This window comes from Stegostoma tigrinum, chromosome 4, assembly GCF_030684315.1.
Source record: "Stegostoma tigrinum isolate sSteTig4 chromosome 4, sSteTig4.hap1, whole genome shotgun sequence".
NCBI lineage: Eukaryota > Metazoa > Chordata > Chondrichthyes > Orectolobiformes > Stegostomatidae > Stegostoma > Stegostoma tigrinum.
The window spans coordinates 92,412,447-92,431,126 of record NC_081357.1 but is presented as its reverse complement, the minus strand read 5'-3'; the positions used below and the strand labels follow the sequence as shown (position 1 = coordinate 92,431,126).

Genomic DNA, 18,680 nt, shown 5'->3' with positions numbered 1-18,680 from the left:
CTGCAATATTCAAGCCATTCTCAGGGCAGAGGATCAGAAATCAGTTAACTTTCCTGTCCATTATGTCAATAATTTGTACTTACACATTTTTAAAACAAAAAAAAAATCACAAGGTGCTGTACAGATTTTTAAAAATTCATTTACGGGAGGTGGGTGACTTTGGTTGTGTCAACATTTATTGCACATTCTTATTTGTCTTCGAGAAAGTGGCGTTGAGCTGTCTTCTTGAACTGTTGCAGCCAATGTGCTATCAGAACATCCTTAAAATTGCCAGACAGGAGCTCCAGATTTTGACTCAGCAATGCTGAAGGAATAGTGATATGTTTTCCAAGTCAAATAAAGGTCTGTGGCACAGTAGCTCAGTGGTTAGCACTGCTGCCTCATAGCACCAGGGACACTAGGTTCAGCTTCAGCCTTGGGCAACTATCTGCATGGAGTTTGCACCGTTTCCCCATGTCTGCGTAGGTTTCCCCCAGGTGCTCCAGTTTCTTCTCACAGTCCAAAAATGTGCAGGTCAAGGGGACTGGCCATGCTAAATTGCAATAGTGTCCAGGGATCTGCAGGCCAGGTGGATTAGCCATAGGAAATGTAGGATTACAGGGAAAGGATAGGGTGATGGGTCTGGGTGGTATGGTCTTTGGAGGGCCAGTGCAGACTTGATGAGCCGGATGGCCTGCTTCCACGCTGTAATGATTCTATGAATCACTCTCCATTCTAAAATCTGAAATGAAAGTTTTCAGCTCAGTTTGCAATTGCTCAGTGATGATGAAGCAGTCTGTAGCTGCAAGTAATAAGTCCTGGACCTAGTCTGAGAAAAGGCATACAATAGTTGTACTAAGCAATGACCATCTCGAGCGAGTGAGAACTTCCACTTGACATTCAACTGCACTACTGTTTTCTGAACCATCAGCATCCTGGGTGTCACCACGAAACTGAACTGGACAAGGCATATTAATATTGCGATTCCAAGAATACATCAGATGTTTGATAATCTGCAATTGGGCTCACTTTTGGAGTTTATAAAGCCAGTCCATCAAACGGACAATTCCAGAGTGTGATGGACCAAGGTTTCACATTCCTGGATGCAGCCAGATCCAGTGACAGAAGAAACCAAACTCTGTGTCAGGCAAAGCAACCTGCTACGTTCACATCCCATCCACGAGTCTAAAATCTGCTCCTCCACCCTGGCGCACTGAGGATGCATTATTTATCATCAGTAAATAAGGAAGTTTATTTAGTACTTCTAGGATGCATGTTGTTAGGAACAGGCTGCAGGCTGGGCAAACCAGTGGGGTTATGTCACTTTCTTTTTTTTAATATCCCTCATCAACCCGATCTGGCACTTGTTATAAAACCTTCATATCATGCCCCTATTTAATCATTTATTTTCTGGAAACATCAGTCAACATGAGCTACACTCTCAAGTCCACAGATAAATAAATGTAAAAATAACAGCTGCACAGGACAACTCATGTGGTGAACTTCCAAACCAAAGGCAACAGATCAATGAGGCACTGGTGTGTCTATCACCAAAACTACCTCCAACTGCAGAATTAAACCCAAGACTCCTTGGGAACTGAAGAAGCATTTTTCAAACTTCAAAGGATCTTACTCACCTTATTCTGTTGCTACCTCTGGCTGGATACAACTCCTGGAAGCAACATCACATGATCTCTTACCTCCACCTGACCAACCTCCACTCCCCTCCACCTTTCCACCATTGGCCAACGAACCTGTCCATCCTTCCAGTTCTCCATCTTTGCACTTCAAGGGTAGAATAAACAGATTCTGTTGATAATCAAATTGCTGCTTGGTAGTCAAGCTGCTAAAATCCCTGACTCCAAAGAAACATTATGAAAAGCATTTTTAATGCTTGATAGATTTTTCTCTTGGATTGCTCAAATTAACATCTCTAATTCCTGGAGGCTCCTGGACCATCCTGAAAGGTTAGTGACCTTATTTCCCTCACGTTTCCCAAAGAAAAAGAGAAAGACAAATGAAGGATGCAGATAACAACAAAACATGCAGCTCATCTCCAAACCCCCAGCAACTGTGTATAAAACCCTCCTTTACAGACTGTGATGCTCAGCTATATCCCAAGCCATCTTGTTGCATCAGGTTAATGCTGCTAAACAGTCATATACACTAATGTTATCTGAGAACCCAGTCATTGGCAACTAATCATAAAACTGCTCCTTGGCACAATGCCCCAACCATCACACAGCTGCCACTACCAGAATAGCATGATTTACATGGACACAGGCTCTTTTGAATGCCTTCATTTATTGCAATAAATATGTAACAAAGGCTGTTTATATAAGCATTTCTACTATTTTCCAAATAATTGTCCAACCAACATATAAATAGTAGCCTTTTCTAAGTACATTAGCCCAATATTTCCAATTCAAACATTTTTTTAAAAATTAAAACACTTCTACGTTCACGCTTACTAAGCAGAAAACTGGAATAAAAATAGCTGGTACAGCAAGACGCTGACACTTCACTGCCCTGGCGATCATTATTAGGATGTTTTGAACCCTTGACAAATAATTGAAGCTACCGCTCCTCCTCCCAGCTCCACAACTGTTGACTGAAAAGTCCCGTCAACTCCTTGTAATAACAAGAGGAGGCCATTCAATACAGCTCCTCTCGCATGCTCTACCATTCAATTAGACCAAGGTTAATATGGACCTCACTTCCATATTCCACATGCTCTCCCACATTGCTATAACTTTTACAGAACCTGATCAACTGCAATTCTGAATATCTCAGTTGACGGCAAGTGCCCCCACTGTCGTGTCACAAAACATTGATTCTTGTTTTCATGCCTCAGTGAGCTTTCTTTAATTTTAAAAACTTTGCATCCTTATTCTGGATTCCACCACCAATGCATACCAACACTTTAAATGCTTCCATAATTTTAAACACCTTGATTGGCTGTTGCTGCAACTCTCCAAATTCGAGGAAATTCAGGCCAGGTTAGGCAACCTGTTCTCGTATTTCAACTCTTTAAATCTTATATCATTTTGGTGTTTGAGTATTGTGCTTCTCTGAAGGGCTGAAGCATTTTCATGTGAAGTGAAACCATAGAACTGAAGGCAATGCTCTAAATGGGGTCCAACCAAGCTCGGTATAACAAAAGCATCAATTTTTCATTCTTGTATGCCATCTGTCTTGAAAAAAAAACCAACATTCTATTAGCCTTCAAAATTACTTATTGTGCCCAGACCCATTTTTAAAATCACTTATGTACAAAGCCCTTTGCTCCCTACAGCTTGCACTCTGTTACCATTAAAAGAATGATTACGCATAAGGTAGGTAACTCGCAGTTACTTTGAAGTCCATCTGCAGCTTTCACATTCAATTTTTCTGTGCCCCTTTGCAGCATTCTCCCTTTTTCATTCTTTCAAATTAATGCGCTTCCCAATTTAGTTTCATCTACAAATTTACATTTACAACTCTCTCAATTCATCCACGTCATTGACATGACAAAGAGGTTGGGCCCAAAACATATCCCTGGGGAACACAATTTGCCAGAGTACATTCCTTGATAATAAGGTGTACAGCTAGATGAACACAGCAGACCAGGCAGCATCGGAGGAGCAGGAAAGCTGACGTTTCGGGTCTGAAAATTTTTCTGAAGAAGGGTCCAGACCTGAAACGTCAGCTTTCCTGCTCCTCTGATGCTGCCTGGCCTGCTGGGTTCATCCAGCTCTACACCTGGTTACCTCAGATTCTCCAGCATCGGCAGCTCCTGCTATCCCAGAGTACATTCCTTTGTGTCTTTGCCAAATGAAGAATTAACCTCAGATTGAAAGGGTCGACTGCTGATGCTTCAATAGGTTTATTTCCTTCTATACTGACTCTACAACACACCCATCTTACAAGGAAGTGCAAAAATCTTCAGCCCAAACAGAAATTGGAGAATGGGGAGCAAAACTTCCGGAACTTGCAAACTATCATACTCCTATTGGGGCTTCACTTCAACAATATCATGAGCTAAAAAGGTGAAGGTGCATTCCACTATGCTTCCAAACCCAAGATGAATAAAACAATTTCAGAATATTTTCCAACTGCTCACTGCCTTCAATGTTTTTACTCCTGTTGTGCCTTGAATGAGTTATACAATTAGTTCAAGCCCCTGTCCCTTCCCCATAGTGGCCAAAATTTTTTCCAATTCAATTATCCATCCAATTTCCTTTTTACAGATGTAATTAAATCTGCTTCTATCATCATTTCAGGCAGTTTATTAAGATAATAAGAACTCATTGCAGAAAATCATTTAAATCTCCTCTCTAGATAATAAAATGTGAGGCTGGATGAACACAGCAGGCCAAGCAGCATCTCAGGAGCACAAAAGCTGACGTTTCAGGCCTAGACCCATCTCCTCTCTAGTTCATTTGGCAATAACCTTGAAGTTACGGAGGCTCAGTGGTTAGCACTGCTGCCTCACACTGCCAGGGACCCGGGTTTGATTCCACCCTCAGGTGACTGTCTGTGTGGAGTTTGCATGTTCTCACCATGCATGGGTTTCCTCCAGGTGCCCCAGTTTCCTTGCACAGTCCAAAGACGCACAGGTTAGGTGGATTGGCCATGTTAAATTGACAAGTGTGTCCAGGGATGTGGATGCTCAGTGGATTAGCCATGGGAAATGCAGGGTTACTGTAATTGGTGGGGGCAGTGGAATCGGTGATTCTGGGTGGGATGCTCTTCAGGGAGTAGGTGTGGATTCGATGGGCTGATTATGCCTTCTTCTACACTGTAAGGATTCTATGATTCTATGAAATCATTTAAATGTCTTGGTTGAAACTTGATGAGCAACAAAACCCTCTTGTTGTGCAATGGAGGTGTCCCTGCCCTGAACCAGGGGGTTAGGGGCTGGGTTCAATTCGCACCTGCTCCAGGCATGTGTAATAACATCCATGTACAAGTTGATTAGAAAAACACAGGTCAATAAATAAATAAACTTGATGAGTAATTCAGAGCGAGGGGAAAAAAAGAAATCTGGTGTCTCCTACCCTCATCTACTCATTATTCTGCTTTCAAAATTTAAGAAGACGAGAAATAGGAACAGCAGAAGACAATATGGCCCATGGAGCACGTTCCACCATTCAGTATGAATTGGGCTGACCCTGGGTTTCAACTCAAGTTGTCCTATCTGTATATATCCTGATTGCCTGAGAAAATAATCTGTCTAAACAGAGCCTCAAACATATTGAATATTCTGGAACAGAGAATTCCCAAGATTCACCACTTTTTGATTGAAGTCATTTCTCCTCATCTCACTCCTCAGTAATTAGCCCCTTATCCTGGCTATGCCGCAACACCTCCCCCACCCGCCAATGTTTTAGATTCACTGAGGATGAAAATAATCTTTCTGCAACTATCTGATTGAACGCTTCAGATCCTGCCTAGAGGTGGCAAGATGGGTAAATAAAGGAGCAAGTTGGCCCTGGAGAGAAACTCACCTGCGTCTCCTCACTAATTAAGTTTGGGCAAGGTGATCTTTGGATGACCTTCTCAACCCAGCACCAATGCAGGCCCTTAAGTGATCAATTAATGGCCAATTATTGGCCTCAACTCGCCACCTCCCTGATCACCTGCCTATTGGTGATCAAGAAAGCTTGGCTAATTACCCAAATGAGAAACCATGACAATCTGTTTGCCAGAGTGGAGGTCCTCAATTTGCCCTAATCTGAGCATAATCAAAGGCAATTACTACAGCTAAGGGGGTTGCCTTCAACACCTCTTGTTCCTATGAGCCCCACCCTGCAGGAAGATTAGAAAAGCATTCTCACTGCTGGATCACCTGAGAAGTAGATATCGGCCAGCCTCTGATTGGTTAACAATTTCTACTGGATTGCCAGAATCGAGGGCTATAATTTGCCAAGCAAATCACACCTGCTTGCTGTCAGTTCTGAACAGGCTGATTGGATAAGCTCTCCCAGGAGTGGGATTGTTGAATTAGTTGCTATGCACATCACCTCATCTACAGTTACTGTGCATGACTTTACAACTTTTGTTTCCAATTTTACAGACCAACTCAATCTTCATTCTCAGTCGAAGGTTAAAAGCATTCACATCATTCTCAGAACCTCTGATTTTACAGGATTTATGTTGAGGCTACCTCTCCATTCTCATGGGTCTATAAGTAGCTTTAGCAATAAAAAAGGAGACTGTCATTAGTTCATTTAAAGTGAATGCATTTTTTTTTGTTTGCAGTAACTTTGCTGATGTCTTAATTCTTGCCTCTTACTTACACAGATGAACCATTCTCTCCACTTATGAAATGTGGCACTATTACAGACTATAAGCTGGCTTTATATAATGCACTAGAGAAGCCCAACTGGCAGCCTGATCATTGCAATACCAGGAAATCCCAATTTCCAGAATTAATGCAGCACAGTTTGGAGTATTAAAAGCAGTGTGTCATAAGTTAGCTCTCATATTCACAGCAGGTGAATAAAGCACACAATAACCAACAGCTAACAGAATCACAAGTCACAGGAGGGGAAGACTGGAACAGCACTCACTTTTATGCAACGTCAGAGCCATCTATCTATCCTTACAATAATCTTTAGCATTTTTCACAGCACATAGGAATATTAGGCAAGAAAGACAAAGGACCCATCACATGATACAACATTAATGGGATTATTGGCTCAAATCAAAAGGCTAAAAACATCTATTTGTCCCACATTCCTAACCTTGGCATGTCATGTCTCAATTTTCATGCACTGTAAGTAAAAACATTTCATCAAACATCATTTGCATTTGAATAAATTCATATGAACTGCTCCCACCACATTCCATGGAAGCCTGCTATATTCATTACCCTTCTTGTTGACTGAAATATTGCTTATCATTCAATTCTGATCATTAGGCCGAAACAGTGAGGTGGAGAGGTGATGGTAGGTAATGTGAAGGGATGTAGTGGAGAAGAGATGGCAGGGGCGTCATCAGCTCCCCTCCCTTCATAACCATAATCAGATATTCAATTATCTCAGCATAAGGTGTCAGGCAGAAGAATGAAAACCAGTGCTGATGCAGATAAATGAAGTGTTTTCTGTTTTAGGAAGCTGTTTATGCAAAAACAGCTTGAAATTAGCACGTACGGGCTACGCTATGCAGGAACATCTTGCAATTATTTTGGGAAATCTGAAGGCTGCACAAAAGTCTAAAGCAACACCTCCAACCTCCACTGCTCGTGAACAGTGTTTCAATCACCTTCCTCAACCAGAGCCCATGCCCATGCCCTTTCTACACAGGAGATAACACTGTATTTCTCTCTTATTTGAAAATTGGGCATGGTAGGAATTCCAATCAGTTAGTGTCCAATATGCAAGCCCATTTGGATCACAACATTTTTAGTTGAAATCTGCAGTGGACCCATCATATTCATATCAATTGCCAACTTATAAAAAAAAATTAGCCCAAGATAGTAGAAATATGCAAAGGAAATGAAATATACAAAGTACACATTGTGCAACACTGAAATTTTTATGTTAACAAAATGATTTATGATCTTCTCCAGAAGAAAACTACTCTAACAGGCAGAACCCCATTTAACAGCATATATATTTTGTTTCCCCACACAATCTGCTTCTTCCACAAAACCACTGCACATTAACAGAGCACTTTAGTTGACCAGAATCTTGAAATTAAATATTCACACTCCAATAACTTCATCGAGAAAGTGCCCAAATTTAGAATGTCAAAAGTTACTGATGACAACTAATGAAGACCTGTTGATTACAAGAAGGTGCAAAAGGCTTGGTCAGAAAGCTAAAACAATACCAGTTTCCAAACAACTTCTTCAAAATTCCCATTCGAGAAGCCCAGAAAACCCATACATAGGCCATAGCAGTAATATGTGCTATAGTCATTGCACTTCCCTCAGCAATTAAGCTGTTTTTCAAAGAAGTCAGCCTTGGATTTTCATCTACTGTGTGCAAATACCTGCACTCATGTCTTCCTCCCTCTCATCTTGCTTTAACTAAGTGACATTCACAGCAAGCTAGACTTGCCAAGTGTCTGCTTTCAGAAGTGTTGACCAAGATGGGCAACTGATTTTGAGTACTATTGTTGCTGACAACACAAAAGAACATTTGTATAGGTGTTGGGGGTTGGAGAGACAGAAGGAGAGAGAGGACAGTGACAGAGGGAAGGAGAGAGAGAAAGAGCAAAAAAGATGAGGAAAGAGAAAGAAAGAAGATTGCATAGCACAAACCGGGGGGTGGGGAGCAAATGGCAGTGCATTTGTACTAGCCTGTACTAACTTCGGCAGTAAGAACACTTCTTGATTCAATGTCCACTGCAAAATAATAGCTTCTCTAGTTACACATATATGTCTGTCTGTCATTGCAAAGACACATCTGACCATTCACCATATGTGAGCAAGGTGACAACTGATCAACACAGGTTCCAAGTTGCAACAGGGGTTGACATATGTTGAGAATGTTTAATGTTTGAATTCTGTCTCAGCTCTAGCAGTGACTTCACAGTTTTATCAAAGTGCAATGTGACTTTCTGTGGCTTCACCATGAATTTTTCACTCCTGTCTGTTCCTATTTCTGACTTAGTAGTATTTTTGGTTGAGGAAGAATAGTTTAGGTGAAGTGTGGTAGTAGTTTTTGGATTGGACTACTTTCCATGCTCTAGCAGGTCTATTTTTCCACTCAAATCCTTGATTTATGTGAGTCTGTATTAGAACTGCCAAGTGCTAGAAGATGGGACTTGTGTAGATCTGGTGTATTTTTGGCAGTGCAGATTCAATGAGCCAAAGGGTCTCTTTTGTACTGGATGATTCCATATAGAAAATTTTCCTCACTCAAAAGTTTGTGCGTTTCTACATGATCCTTTGAATGCTTTTCACTGCTACCTTAGCATTTCCTCAAAAATTTCAGTGTTGCACGATGAGATGGTAGTGCGAAAGTGATGTATTGTGTTGGATTTCCCAATCCTTTATGAAACTGTGGAATTATTCATCCATGAATTGGCAGTCATCATTACAATTTCTGCAATGTCAGAACATTCAGGTGCTTTCAGGCATTCGATAATCTTACTGGCACTCAGCATTATCAACTGGACTAACTCCCAATAACCAAAACCATAGTCAATTGTGACAAGATAATCAAGTTGTGTGAAAGTGAAGTGATTAAGAATCACAGAATTATTACAGTATGAAAGGAGGCCATTTAGCCCATTGTGCCTGCAGTGACTTTAACAGCCACTGTCACTGTCAATCTCCTGCCTATTTCCTAAATCCCTGTACAACATTACAATCCAAAAAAAATCCTTTTGAATGTCTCAACTGAACATGCCACCACCACATTTCCAGACAGTGTATTTCATGCCATAACAACTTACAATGTCAAAAGTTTTTTCCCACATCACCCTTGTATCTTTTGCACATCACTTTGAATCTAAATCATTCTTTTTTTCTTTTACAAGCAGAAACAGTTTCGCCAGATCCAGTTGCTCATTGGCTTTTAACAACTCGACCATATCTCCTCCCGGTCTTCTCTCCAGGTAAAACAGTCCCAGTTTCATTAATCTATTCTCACAGCTGAAACTTACCATATCTGGAGCCATTCTTGTAACTCAGTTCTGCACTCTCTCTGATACACCTGGTTTGCTCAGCACAGAAAAAAAATGAACTTAACTAGAACACTCAGCAGACATGCTCTAATGGCAGGACCTTTTAGGCTTGAAACATTCCCATCTCTTGGGGTCAGCACAGTGGCTCTGTAGTTAGCACTGCTGAATAATAGAGCCAAGGATCTGGGTTCAAAATCAGCTTTGGGCAACGGTCTGTGTAGAGTTTGTACATTCTCCCTGTGTCTGCATGGGTTTCCTCCAGGTACCGTGGTTTCCTCCCACCATCCCAAGATGTGCAGGCTAGATGTAACATTCTTGTGAAATGCAGGATTATAAGGATAGGATAGGATAAGATAGGGGATGGGTATGGGTGGGATGGCCTTTGGAAGGCTGGTGTGGACTCGATGGGCCGAGTGGTCTACTTCTACACTGTATAGATTCTAAGATTCTTTGATGAGATCATCTTTCAGTTGCTGAACATTGCAGCAGTTAGCTAGATTGGACCAGTTTGGTCACACAGATCACAACAGTCTCCTGCTCCCTGAGATATGACATTGAATACATAGGGAAGAATTTTACAATATACTTTAACAATTTAGCAATGAAATTCATCTTGTTTAATAGAGGAGCTGCTTCTTGTTAGACTAGTAAGTATTTTCTCTCCACCATAACAGACAAGCAGGTTCAGGAATTCCCTAACCTAAAAGAGAATGGTGGCAGCAAACCTCACCCAGGATGAGCAAAAGCGCAGACAACTTCATACAATATGGTAGACAGCAAAGTTCATTACAGCATTGTTGATGCAAAAATATCATGACCACATTCTGGAGGCTTCTGACGGATGAAGATTGAAAATGAATGAACATTTATTAACCATATATTCTATTTCCAACGACATGGGTCAACAGACAACATCCTAAGAGATGATGGGAACTGCAGATGCTGGTGAATCGTAGATAACAAAGTGTGGAGCTGGATGAACACAGCAGGCCAAGCAGCATCTTAGCAGCACAAAAGCTGACATTTTGGGCCTAGTCCCTTCATCAGAGAGGGGGATGGGGAAGGGTTCTGCAACAAATAGGGAGAGAGAGGCAGGCGGACTGAAGATGGATAGAGGAGAAGATAGGTGGAGAGGAGAGTATAGCTGGGCAGGTAGGGAGGGGATAGGTTAGTCCGGGGAGGACGGACAGGTCAAGGGGGCAGGATGAGGTTAGTGGGTAGGAAATGGAGGTACGGTTTGAGGTGGGAGGAGGGGATGGATGAGAGGAAGAACAGGTTAGGCAGGCGGGGACAAGCTGGGCTGGTTTTGAGATGCAGTGGGGGGAGGGGAGATTTTGAAGCTGGTGATGTTCACATTGATACCATTGGGCTGCAGGGTTCCCAAGCCGAATCTGAGTTGCTGTTCCTGCAACCTTCGGGTGGCATCATTGTGGCACTGCAGGAGGCCCAGAATGGACATGTTGTCTGAGGAATGGGAGGGGGAGTTAAATTGGTTCACGACTGGGAGGTGCAGTTGTTTATTGCGAACCAAACGGAGGTGTTCTGCAAAGCGGTCCCCAAGCCTCCGCTTGGTTTCTCCAAGGTAGAGAAGGCCACAACGGGTACAGTGGATGCAGTATAACTGTCATAACCCTTTATACCACAATTGTAGGGGTTGGGTGAAGAAGGGTTGAAGTGGCATTTTGGGAAGCTATAATGCAAAACTAAAGCAGCTAGACAACATGCCACTGTAACTGTATATAAATGAGGTTGTCTGAGAAAAACAAGTTGTAAGAAGCACAGAAAATTAGCCAAGCAAAGTTGGCACATGGAGAGCAATAACGACCCTGTATACTTGAAGTGTGGTTCCTTTCATACATGCTGATGTGATATTTGTTTGTTGGTGACTCTAGCAAAGTCAAAAAATTAGTGCTGCTGATATTTGATGAGCGTTTCATAAAACTTTCCTTCCCCTTAAAATTATAAGCAGCTGTTCAGAGCACAATTTTCTTAAAGTTCTCCATTTTGACTCAAATGCATTCATGCTCCAAGTGCATCTGTTCTTGATCTGAATAGGCAGCACAATTAATGAAAGAAACCTGGAACATTTAAAAGTAAGACAACTTGCATTTGGCTATAAATCATATGGAATGGAGCCACTGCTTCTGAAAAGGCCCTTAGCTCAAAAATGAAGTTTTTGCCCATTGGTCAGCACTAGCCCTGTGGAGTAGCACAAACCTCTGGATGAGGAGATTGTAGTATCCAGCTCCACTCCAGAGATTTGGACACACAATTCAAGTTGACAGTCCAGTACAACACAGAAGGAGTGTTGCACTGCTGGCAAAGCTGCCTTTCAATGAGGCATTAAACCAAGGCCCACCTGCCTTCTCAGGTAACATAGCGAGTGGCACAACCTCAACGAGTGTGAAGGGTCTAGGCCTGAAATGTCAGCTTTCCTGCTCCTCTGATGCCGCTTGGCCTGCTGCATTCATCCAGCTCTACATCTTGTTATCTCAGATTCTCCAGCATCTGCAGTTCCTACTATCTCTGAAATTCTCTCTGGTACCCAGACCAATCCTTATCCCTCAAACAACACCACAACAGAATTATTTGGTCATCATCACATGGTTGTTTGTGGAAGTTTGCTGTGCCCAGAAGTCGTTGCCGCTTTTTCTTTAGTACAGGGAACAATTTGGAAGTACTTCATTGCAAACCACTTTGCAGCAGTTTGCAATCATCAAGGAAGGCGTGATACAGATGCCAGTCTTGCTTTTTAATAAGTCTCCCAACAAATGCACTTCTCTATCATTTAATTTCCAAAATGGAAATGTAAACTTCAACTATGTCACTGTTAAATTTTAACTGTAACACAATTAACACACCACCTTCCAAATCAGGAAAAGCACCCAAGGTTAGATTAACCTTCCTGATTAATTATTATCAATACAAAGGAAAACAAATCAGAAGCCTATAACCTACAGAAAAAATGTCATATATACTGTGTTTGAATGCCACCCAGCAGATACTGAATATCAAACGTGATTAAGACAGATATCAAAGATTACTCAGCAATGATCAAAATTGCGTCTCTGAAGATAGTTCTCAAATCCTTCTCTATGGAGCTTTCCATGAAAAAGTGGCACACCAGATCCCATAGGTCAACTAAATCCCTCAAAACATTTCTCTAAATATATCCTGATTGGCAGCTAAAATTATGTGCCTGAAAATTTATAATAAGTCTATGCACATTAAATAACTTGCAAATAAAATCACAAAATCTAGCTGAACACAACAACTGCAATCTTCAAAATAACCTTTCCTACTGTGCAAGTCTAATTAGTGTGTTGTTTCCAGGGGCTGAATCTTTTCCAAAATATAGATTTCTGAGCACTTTCACATCACTCACACCCACAGGATATCTGAAAAATGTTCCAAAAACCAGCAAAGTACTTATCATGTGTAGTCACTGCACCACTTTTTGCAAAGCAAGCTCCCACACAAAACAACAGTTCAGCAGCTGCTTGTGACTTGCCACTAGCTTGCCTTGCTCATTAGGCATGGACTGTTTCATTTGCAGATGTTTACTAAAGCAAATGGCGTGTCCTGGTCATATACAGATCAATTAGGATGAAATTCAAAGGCCCTGGCTTTTAATATTTCTGGAACATAGCACAAAGATGAAAAAGGATGATTGAATTTTTGACCCCATCGAACAATTAAAGACCTGGAACTTTCATGGACTGAAATAGTTTTAAACAGAGACCAACGTAAAATGACCGCAGTCATCAATCCTCAGTGACCATCAGTCACCAAACAGCTTATTCACATTTCATAAAACCAAAATAACCAAAGAACTGCAGGTGCTGGAAATGAGAAACACAAGCAAAAATTGCTGGAAAAGTTCAGCAGGTCTGGCAACATGTATGGAGAGAAATCAGAGTTAATGTTTCCGGCCAAGGAACCCTTCTTCCGAATACTGTTCCAAAAAAGGGTCACTGGACTCAAAATGTTAACTCTGCTTTCTCTCCATGGATGCTGCTAGACCTGCTGAGTTTTACCAGCAATTTTTGTTTTCCTTTCATAAAATCAACATAGATTACAGAACAAAAATAAAATTGAACTCAAATTAAAATTGTATCCAAAAGCTATGAAACTGGTTGACCCAACCCTGGGAGATGTGAAAAGATGCTCAGCTACCATATGATGTTTACGACGTAGAGAATTTTCATATGTTTGAGATGAACTATCACCAACGATTATTAATCCTGGACACAATAAACTCAGCAGATGCCAAATACAAAGAAACTACTATTTCTAGAAGTTCTTTCTTTGGCAAAATCAGAGGAGTTGAATTTTTGCCTGCAGAACACAAACAGGCTGAAGAAGGTTCCTACTTTGTGCTTCTTAGGAAAAGCACGGTACAAATTTGACAAGTTTTGTGATGCCAGCTGATGGTTCCTGACTTGATAAGTCCTTTTTTTTGTTTAATTAATATAATGATTATTCACTGAAATGTATTCACGTAAGGCTGCAATATTATTTAACAATAGAACAGAAGTTTATGACATGATCTCTCAGTTAGCCCTGTGTATGTAGCCTTTTCTTCAAATAAATCACCCATATTGTGTCCTTGTCCTGAGATTGGTAAATTTTCATTGAAAAGAAGAGCATGAATACTTTGCATCAGTCTTCATGGTAGTAGCATTCCAAAAATGCAAAATATTCAAGGGGCAAAAAGTAGAGAGGAAATAAAACATAACAACAATCACTACAGAAAAATTATCTTGGAAAATAAAGGGGTTAATGACTGTTAATTTCCCTGGACCTGATGGGATGTATTCCTGGACATTCAAGGAAGTGTTTACAGAGACAGTGGATCATTGATGGTCATTGTAGAATCCTTATACCATGGAAGCGGGCCATTCGGCCCATTGAGTCCACACTAATGCTCTACCCTATAACTTTGCATTTCCTATAGCCAATCCTCCTAACCTGCACTGTGGCAGGAAACCGGAGCACCCAGCAGAAACCAATGCAGGCACGGAGCAAATGTGCAAATTGTATACAGACAGTTGCCCAAGGGTCGAACTGAACCGAGGTCCCTGGTGCTGTGTGGCAGCAGTGCTAACCGCTGAGCCACCATGCTGCCCTGATCTTCCAGAAATCCATGCCCTCTGGAAAAGTCCCAGAGGATTGGAAAACTGCCAAAGTAACAGCCTTATTCAAAAATGGAATGAAACAAAAAACTGGCACCTATAGACCAGTTAACTTAACAAACATTATTTGTAAAATGTTCTATTTTGAAGCAGAACATTTAGGCATATATGAAATAAATCAAACAGAGTCAGCATGGTTTCATGAAGGGAAACAATACTCTTACAAATTTATTAGACTTCTCAAAGGAGCTAACGAGCAAGCACTGGATGTAATATATTTGAATTTTCGGAAGGTGTTTGAAAAGGTATGTTAGCGTGGATAAAGAATTCAGTAACTAACAGAAGACAGATTTGGGGAGAATTTTCAGGATGACACCTGTAACTAATGGAGTGCCGCAGGGATTTGTGCTGGAGGCACAATTAATTGCAATATACATTAAATCACTTGGACAAGGAAAGTGAATGGAGTATAGCCAAGTTTGCAAATGACACAAAAATACATGGGAAGGTAAGTGGCAAAGATGATTCAAAAAGCCTACATAGAGATATAGATGAGTCAAGGGAGTGGGAAAGAACTTGGCAGATGTAATATAATGTGGAAAAGTGGGAGGAGGAACGGGGGGACTGAATATTATTTACATGTAGAAATACAAATAGTGTCAAAAGTTTACGGCATTGAAGGATTTAAGAGTCCTCGTACAAAAATTTAGCATGCAAGTTTAGCAAGCAATAAGGAAGATAAATGCACTGTTGGCCTTTGTTTTAAAGTGAATGGAGCGTAAAAATCAGGAAGTCTTGCTAAAACTATACAAGGTACTAATCAGACCACAGCAAGACCACTTCAGAACAGGTTTGCGTCCTTTGCCCAAGTAAAGAAACACTAGCGTCGGTAGCAATCCAGCGAAAGCTCACTGTGTTGATCCTGAGCATGGAGAGATTGTCTTATGAAGAGACATTGAGTAGGTTAGGCCTGCATTTGTGGAATTTAGAAGAATGAGAGATAGGCTTGTTGTAACGTACAAGATTATTAGGAGTTTTGACAGGATAAATGTAGACAGCTTGTTTCCCTTTGTGAGAGTTTAGGACCAGACAGCATAATCTCAGAGCAGGGGTGACTGCTTTAAGGCAGGGTAGAAGAAAATATCTTCTTTCAGAGAATAGTGAATCCATGGAATTCTGGATTTTAGAGGTTATAGAGGTGGGCTTATTAGTTATATTCAAGGCTAAGATAAGCAGATTTTTAATTAATAAGGAAATCAAAAGTAACAGGAGAAAGGCAAGCAAGTGGAGCAGACTCAATGGACTGAATGGTCTAAATCTGCTCCTTTATCTTAGTATCATATGGTAACACAACTGATCTGACTTTCCTTCTTGAGGACACTCCTTAAAACTCTGATGAGGTCACCGACCCTCATATCTCTTAATATGGCTGAGAGTCAAATTTTGTTTGATAACACTTTTGTTAGATAAATACAAGTTGTTATACAGTCATATCTAAAGCACATAATGTCACATTCCAAAATGACCACACTGAGGCAAAAACAGAAATTTCCCTCCAGTTGTACATTTAAGTAGGGTAATTTGAAGGTAATCTCTAAAAAGGGTTCTAGTGATTTTCACTTCCAGCAAAGATCCATTGAAAATGTACATCAAGAGATGAGCAGACCCAGTGAGCTGACAAAGTCCCTGAACCACAATGCTGAAATAACTCCACAAAAGCCACTAAGTCACCATTTATTTCCAAGTGCATAGTACATGACAATAATCCAGCTAGCTCAGTATCAGTTCTCAGAATTATAGGTGTCATCCAGGGCTTCCTGATTGGACCAGGTTAAAAGCCCCAGGCAAGAAACTCATATTTTATGAGATCTACCAAGCTGACACTGTTTTAATCAATACAAATGCCAGAGCTTCTTGTACAAGCTCCAAGCAAATAAAGCTCCACCTGGAGAGCACAAAATTCATACAAGTAAAAAATAAACACATCAGTTCAGTGACGGCCAATGAGGTTCAAGATTTTCCAATTAAAGCTTTCAGCAAGACGTCTTTCTATAAGTAGTACAATTGGTGAATTAACTGCACAAGAGAAAATGACTCCACAAGACTTCACTGCACTATCTGTCCAGCCCCAACTATAACAAGCAGAATGCTTGAACAGACAAGCCCATTGTCAGAAACACATTCAGCATACGTCAAGTCATGACAGCAACATCAAGATTCCAAAGTATGACCCAAGATGGCATTTGCACACAATGTTCACTCTGGATTCTGTCTGCCCTGCTTCACGTCTGAGTTGAGTTTTCTGGTCAATGTTGAACATCTTTTGATTGAAAGCAACACTCGTCTCTCTCTGCTTGGAATGAGAAAGCATCTACCACAACTAAATAAATTACGTTCACCAAAGGTTCTGATTGTACTCTAACACAATTAAAAAAGACATCCAATGTAAAATAATAAGTGCACTAAAGATGTCAGCTTTGTGGAACTGCTGGAGTCACAGATCCCATTGGGTGGGCAGCATTTCTCATTTAGCTCCCAACGAAGCCCTAGCTGGGAGGCACATTTGTGTGGGCATACCATGGAAATTTACCAATGTGCCAGATCTTGACAGCTGTTGCAGGTCAATTGACACACAAATTCTAAACATAGATTATGTAACCGCACTCAATACATCTACTTGTCATCTACTCAAAAAAGATGCATTCAGTCACAAGAAGGAACACCCAGTAATTTCATTTGAAGGGCCAGCCATAAACTTGCAGTTAAGATATTTAAGACTAACAACTGCATGAGAGAGACGGTGAAAATACTGTGGAATGTGTTTGGAGGTTGCGATGGCTCCTTGGATCAGTCGAGGGCATAGGAGCAAGCGCTCCTTCTTCATAACAGGCTGCAACGGATGAAAGGTGGTGGGGTAAGACAACAGTTGCAGTGCCTCATGGTCTGCCTCATGATTGGAGATGAAGCAGAGAGAAAAGAGACATGAGAAAGACAGAAACATACAGACACAAAGGATGGGCCATACAGACACAGGAAGGGTTGCAGGAAGTTAGAGAGTGCGAGGGTTGTGGGTCTAAAGGAGCTTGCAGAAAGGAGAGTTACAAAATCTGGAGGAGGCTACAGATATACGGAGAGTTGCAGTATCTAGAGGGAGTTACGGAAATATGGAGGGAAGCAGGGGTTGGAGAAGGACTAAAGTTGCAAAAGGATTTCCTCTGGCTCTCCTCACTCCTCTCCTTTACCAATAAATACTTTTCACCTGGAGACCAATCCACAAGCCAGAGATTCTTCACAATTGCAGTTATCCCGCTAATCGAGGGAGTGTCAGGCACTCTCAGATCATATTTTTCTTTCTAAAATAGAAACATGCAAGTGACAGGGCTTGACTCCAACTCTAAGCATGGTGCAAGTTTTAGAGGAGAACTTCAATGTGGTGTAGGTCACAGGTTTGAGAGGTAGGCTTTCTTCTTGATACCTTCCAAAAGTGTTCCCTTTTGGTATGAATCTTGTAACCATTTTTAAACACTTAGTTCCTTTTAAGTGGAGTCACTGCACTATTGTTACATTGCTATCTATAGACTCTCTTGGCCAGTATGTTCAGTCTCCAGAAGTACTCTGATATCCACTGGCAAATTTTAGTCCTTCCACTCAGGGGCTCCTCTCAGCAATGACAGGCAACTCACTCCAGCCTTCAATAGTCAAGGTTTTCCAATGAAAAAGGTTTACTGAATCTGATCCAGAGCTCGTAGGAGAACATCAGTGCTACTGACTTGAACCACCAGTAGCATCCCCGCAATTGCAGTTCCACATTTCACAGTGGTACCAGTTAACCTCAACAGCTGCAGCACAAAAAAGGCAGGTTTCATAAGGAGCCCAAAATCCATGCATAGGAATAGCTGACAACACTGAACTCCAGACTTAATTAATGCATTAAAAGCAGCATAT

General features: G+C 41.1%; 1 protein-coding gene across 1 annotated transcript in view; it reads right to left on the bottom strand.

Moving 5' to 3' along the window:
- Positions 1-18,680, bottom strand: part of dst (dystonin) — a 528,150-nt gene that overhangs the window by 423,456 nt on the left and 86,014 nt on the right. The gene's annotated exons all lie outside the window — the stretch shown is intronic.